Source organism: Ornithodoros turicata, unplaced genomic scaffold (assembly GCF_037126465.1).
Source record: "Ornithodoros turicata isolate Travis unplaced genomic scaffold, ASM3712646v1 ctg00001212.1, whole genome shotgun sequence".
NCBI classification, from domain to species: Eukaryota; Metazoa; Arthropoda; class Arachnida; order Ixodida; family Argasidae; genus Ornithodoros; species Ornithodoros turicata.
This window is the reverse complement of record NW_026999505.1, coordinates 97290-103509: the sequence shown is the minus strand read 5'-3', so window position 1 is coordinate 103509 and position 6220 is coordinate 97290.

Here is a 6220-nt window from a genome sequence, read left to right as displayed (position 1 = left end):
GACATCTTGGGCTCCATACGTATACGTGAAATTATTAGTAGTATTCTATTAATAGAACAATAGGAAATAACGAATAAACAATCACACATAGATAAATAAAATGAAATTTATTATATTTTTATAATGCGAACAATCTTATTTTTAATGGGATACTACATTGGAAGGAACATAAAGATGCATACTGTTATTCGGTTGAAAAATTACCACAAAAGAGGGCAGAGAAGCTAAGAGCAAAATTTAAAACCGCTCTCAGAGACCACCGTTAGTTTTAGCTGTCTTTACTTCATGTTTGTCGTTTTTTCAGTGAGTGTTCCAAAGAAAGACATGTGAAACGTGCTAAAAAGCGATTAAAACAATACTGGGTCATACCTTGTATGTCTTATAGTTTCGATGTACTATTGTAAACTCATAGCTTTGTAACTGAAGCCTACTTAGGTTTCGGTTTCTATTCCGTGGCTGTCAAACCGGTGAATTCATAAAGTGCGTCAAGGTAACTTTAATTAGTGAGTTTATCTGCGATTTCAAGGATTTCTTGGATTGTGATGCCAGTAGTGTAAATAAAGGCCCTGGGAAAAGCGCGACCGTGGTAGGCGCGTTTATTGACCCCTGGGCAGACTTCACTCGCGATTTCTTTCCAGCGCGCATTGGCAGGCGCGTGGGCGGAGCGCTGCCCATGCGCTACCGTCACACATTTTACCGACTGGGCCGACTTCTTTCACGATTTTTTCTACCGCAACAGTTGCGCGCTAGGCAGTTTCCATGCAAATATTGACATGCAAACGACATTCATACACAAAAGTACAACTGGAAATACATTTATTAAAACTAGTGGTGCTGGAAATGCTGCTATGCACTGCTATGGAAAAGAGTTATCACTGGCTGTCGTTGAGCACACAAGCAGCTTACGTTCAGAAACGTCCCACATTATATTTCATGCTCCTCAGAGTCACATTGACACGAGTAACCATCACCTCTTCTTCGTGACCTGACATAGCGGGATCACTTTCAGTCGGAACACTCGTCGGAAGATTTCTTCTGGTTTGTACGTCTTCCGTAACTTAGTTCCGATTCACATCTTCATTGCAGTATACTACGCTCTAGTATATTACCGCATCTTATATACTTTTGAAATTTATGGTCTGACATACCTACCAGTATTTTCAACAAGTAGTGACACCAATACGTCGAACATCCAAGCGACTTCTGCTTCTTACTTATTGCCGTTTGCGTATGCCTTCCCTCTTTTCCTTTGGTGTTGTTTATAAGGCTTCAGTACGTGTGTACATATTGATGTGCAATGGTCTTAGGCTATGTAGTTGGTGTTGCCAAACAGGACAAATTTCAGTGATTTATGGTGTACGTCTTGTTACATTATCTTTTTTTTTTGTTTCACATGTGTATTTATTTGCGGTACTATGTTGCGGGCTTGCCCGTTCAGTCCCGATGTACTGTAAAAAAAAACAAAAAACATACGAATTAAATTTATCCTGTTATCTTAACAGCTAGCACTAATAGGGAGCGAAACCTGCGCATCCTCCAACACACAAACAACAGATACATGTAGGAAAATGATAGCGAATGTTTATCAAAACGAGAAAAATACAAGTTTTATAACTTCCAAGTGACTATCATCGACTTAAGGCTAAAGAACACAGGGACACGAACAATACACATAAAAAACAACAACTAAGAATGATATCGGAGTGAAGAACAGACAATGACATCACAGTGAAATGGTTTCTAGTCAGCGGCACATTCTCGAGCACGTAAAAAACAGAGGAGAACAATCCATCATTTGAAGAACCATAAAATAATCATCGTGACCTAATCTAATCGAACACTTTAAAATTTTTATTCTAACAGACACCACAAGCCTTACTTTGTTTTATGAATCCACTGGAGGTGTTCAACACACAGAAAATTGACATGGTACAATGAGAAAAAACACGAGCAGCTATCTCTTGCTTTTTCCTCCTTTTCCTCAAAGCGTGGAGAGCTACTGTCTATAAATACAGCCAAAGCGAAGAAGCTGCGCGTGCTTTGTTACTCCAACGAGTGGGGCACACACTCTCTCACACACAACATTTATCGCAAACAGATGCTAGAATTATTAGACGTATAATTATTAGAAGCAACAATTATAAGAAGCAAGTTCCTTGCTCGAGCAAGGCAGGAAACAGCATGAATTCATCTACAGGGTGTTTCTTGTTCACGGCAGGGGAAATGATAAAATGTTCAGCAGGGGTTAGTTGCTTCAGACAGGACAGCAAAAGGTAACCAACTTTGCGAATGCTTATATGACACTAGATTGAATTTACCCTTAATGTTGTTTTGCACAAGGCAATGAAGGGGGCTCATCTAGCAAACCTATGAGTGCCGCAGAACGGCGGAGCAAAATGGAAGAAGTAGTAAAGTGGATGTAGCGGTTCGGGGAAGAAAAACGTAAAACAGGAATGGTAATGAGGGCATATATGGAGCTTCCACTGCCTAAAGATTGAATTCAAGGAATCACGAATGTGTCCCCAATTCCAATTAGAAATCGTGTGTCCTTCGGGGCATACTAAAATCGTTACAAGAGGAAATTGGCACAAGTACAAACTAAGATGGAACAAGAAGGGGTCCCCGTTTAAGGTGAATCATAGTCAACAGGGCGAAATAATATATAATACTTAATTACACACAAAGCGGCAATTAAAGCGAATTTGTAAGTAGTTGAGAACTCCAAAAAGATGCACTGAAATAGAACGTGACCAGTCGGCGCGGAGCCAAAGAAAAAGATGAGGGAAATATGGAACACGGGAAGAGGGAAAGGGGCAGCAATAATGTTGCTGCCTCTAATCTCTGAAAGTGTGTAGTTTTAGCGGAATCGGAGAGAAAATCCTGTGTGACACATAATAGTAAATGCCGGAAGATACTGAAGTGCAATTGCTGGGAATCCTTCTTATGTTCATTAGTGTCCCTCAAATGTATCTGCATGCTTCGAGGTATTATCCGCAGAGCTAACAATTCCTGGAGTTTAAGGAACAATCAAATTCAAGGAAACGGCACCTTTTTTATAGTGCACCCCTTGCTTGTGATATTCTAATATGCTTATTATCCAAATTTCCTAAAAAGAAACCGAAACCGCAACAGGAGCAGCGCTCAAAGCCACGGCTCAGAAGAGAACACACAATCGAAGCAAAAAAAGAGAAAAGAAACGAAAGAAGAAAAACGAAATATTGCACCATAATAATAATAATTTAACGTGCCGGGCATCAACATTTAGGAGCATTCTTGATGTGCGTTACAGACCCAGATAATGACCAATGAACAATAAATCACCTTCGCTGTTCACATTATAGCGTTTTACATCTTCCTGTTGACGATTGAGGTGCTGCCTGATGGGATTGGTGATATATTTTGCTCATACATTTATTTTGTGGTTTTAAGAGCAACCAGCTTTTTTTGCTGCAGAGTGTGAAATTGAACCGCTATTTTTATATCAGCAATTTATTGACTGCACGCTGCACTAGTGTCGGCACGTTCAGGGGCTGAGCGCTGACCAATCTCAGCTAATCGAGGTCGGTTCACTCTCGAAATTGTTGCGCCCAACACTAGCGCCACCTCCGAACTCAGCTAAAATTGCCCCTCTGTTGAACGTTGAACTGTCCTTCTCTGATCGGGAGGCGCTGATCGCGCTGAACGAGTCGTACGTAAGGCCATGCTATGAAATCAGATGTTTGCAGTCCATGTAACTGCTATCTTATGCGAGGGAGTGAGCTTCGGCAGTCGTAGCCGACGAAGATGGGTGTGGTATCGTTGAAATGACGTATCCATTACCTTAGTCCATCATTCCGCACTTTCAGGGTGTCGAAGAAAACGGTTCGGACATAAAATAAATCAGCATAAGAGTTCTTCTCAAGCCCCGAGCAAGACACATTGGCATCATCATCACGAGTCTATATCATAGACTTCGGAAATTTCCATCTAGCAGTAAGTGTACTTTCAGCGTCTTTTAACACGCTGAAGCGCAGTTGCCCTTGTGAGTACTGCGGCTAGCGCCTCACGCATACGGTATGGCGTCTATTCTTCAGAGAGGATCGACGCGCCACGCGGACGAATGAAACAGGAATGGAGTAGGCCAGTTATGTAGCTCTGCAGGACGAATGTGCGATTAAGTAAGCGCCCAAAATTGCCCTTTACACGTGTGCAGTAAAAATTAAACAAGTCAGAAACAAGAGATGTGGAGAAGGAGCGTACGCAGAACGGTGCCTGTGTGGTTGGTCGTGGTTTGAAAAGTAAATACAGTCTTGCTTATTGGTTGTGCAATTTTGTCGTGACACAGTACCTGCTTTAGAAGTTCTTTTCACGAAACTCGTTTGAACTTCTATTTAAATAATCAGCGCGTTCCACTCATTCACACGGTGCGTGGGAGTTCATTTAGCAAGGGGAGGAAGAAAGTGAGAAAGGGGAAGAAAAGAGAACAGAGAGGAGTAGGGAGAGGGAAGGAATAAAAAGAAAGCAGGGAAAATTTTGCTGAGTCGTTAAATTCGATAATGGTTGGGGTCGCACTCTATTCACTTGGCAGGAAAGCTCAGGCGTACTCCTTTCTTTTTCTTCTTTTTCTTTTTTTGTAGTAGAGGGCCATTTTCTTTCTACCTCGTTGTCCTTTCTTTTTCTTTTTTTTTGTTACGTAAATGTCTCTTCGTACGACTATGGATATTCGTGTTGTGCATTTACATCTGATTTCCACGGGACTGCATTCCTGGGAACGCCTCGCTGTTCCATTTGTAAGTGTATGTAAATAGTAAATATTTTAATAAAATGTTTTAATAAAGTGTTAAGAGGCATCCTGGGAAAACGCGAACCTACAGTGAATCCGAAAATGAAGGGCGCTCAGCTGTTCGGACGCTTTGACTGCATCATGGCGGGGTTGCGCATCCTTGCCACTGGATGGCGCACTTTTTCCAAAAGGGCCTATTGTTAGAAGGAAATAGCTACTTCATTCTAGTGAATAGGTGCTTAGCCTTCATTCTGTATCGATGTTGTGACGGCCGTTGTACACTGTAAGTAGGTAAGACTGCCCAGCTGTTTGATGCCTCTTCCTAGGAAACAAAAATAAATTCAAATTCAAATTCACACATAGTTTGCTCGAACGTGTGCTCTTTTTCGACCGTGTCCTATCTCCGGTGTAGCAGCTCCGGATGTAGAACTTGTGTGTCTAAAACATTACAAGTTCAAAAACAGCTTCCCGCGTATGACGATTGGAGTAAGTTTAAGCTGCAACTGCATGGGGCGTAGTTCATTGCGTAAAACCGCCAGAGCGTGAAACGCTTCGGCGAATGCACGCGGCCCAGACGGCATGGATCCTGTGCCCGTCGTGAAACGAGGGACTCGACGAGAAAAAAGAAAGACAAAGAAAAAACAAAGAACACACACACAACATTGACAAGCTTGACAATAGTGTCAATGGCAAGCTTTTTGGAGAGGCCCAGCTGTCATGACGCCCATTCAACCGTCAGTACAGCGTCAAAATAAAAACACTCGGTTTCCATTGCTTGATGAACCGGAAGCTAATAGCGTATTCCATTGCGGGAGGAGATTTTGCCACGCGCTCGGTGGGGTTTGAGTGCATACTCCCGGCGGGGCCACAGGGGTTCGCTTCGTCAATGGAATGCTAACAACCGTTCGAGATATGAAGCACGCCCTGCACATAGCGAGTGAGCTCCTGTTTTCCCGGGTTAGCTTTGGTCTCGTGGGTCAAGAACTATTGCTCTTTCTAGCGAACGTTTTCCCCTTGCTCAGCCAATGAAACATTCCACGGCTGACACGACTATGCCACTGGCACAGTTTTTGTCCCTTCCCGGGGCAAAAATTTGACCCAGCTCTGCCAATGGAATGCGCCATAATACGCGTGCCACGCTGTGATTGACACGCTGCCGTCCACCCGAAATATGAAGAGGCTGCTCATGCGCTCGACCACGCCCTCTAAACCGGCTCTGAGCGTGAAATTTGGCGCCAAGCTTACTACGGCGTGAAATACTACGGTGCGTTTTCCGCGCTGATATTCGGGCCTTGCCGTTCCAGCTTTGTCGGACTATTTATGTGGCGACATGCTGCTCGTACCGTAGGTTAGCACTGCAGATAATTTCGAAAACATCCCAAGCAGCACAATGTACTGAAAGTCGAGTGGAATAGGGGTGGACGGTATTTGTCTTATCGATGCTCCTTAGTTACACGA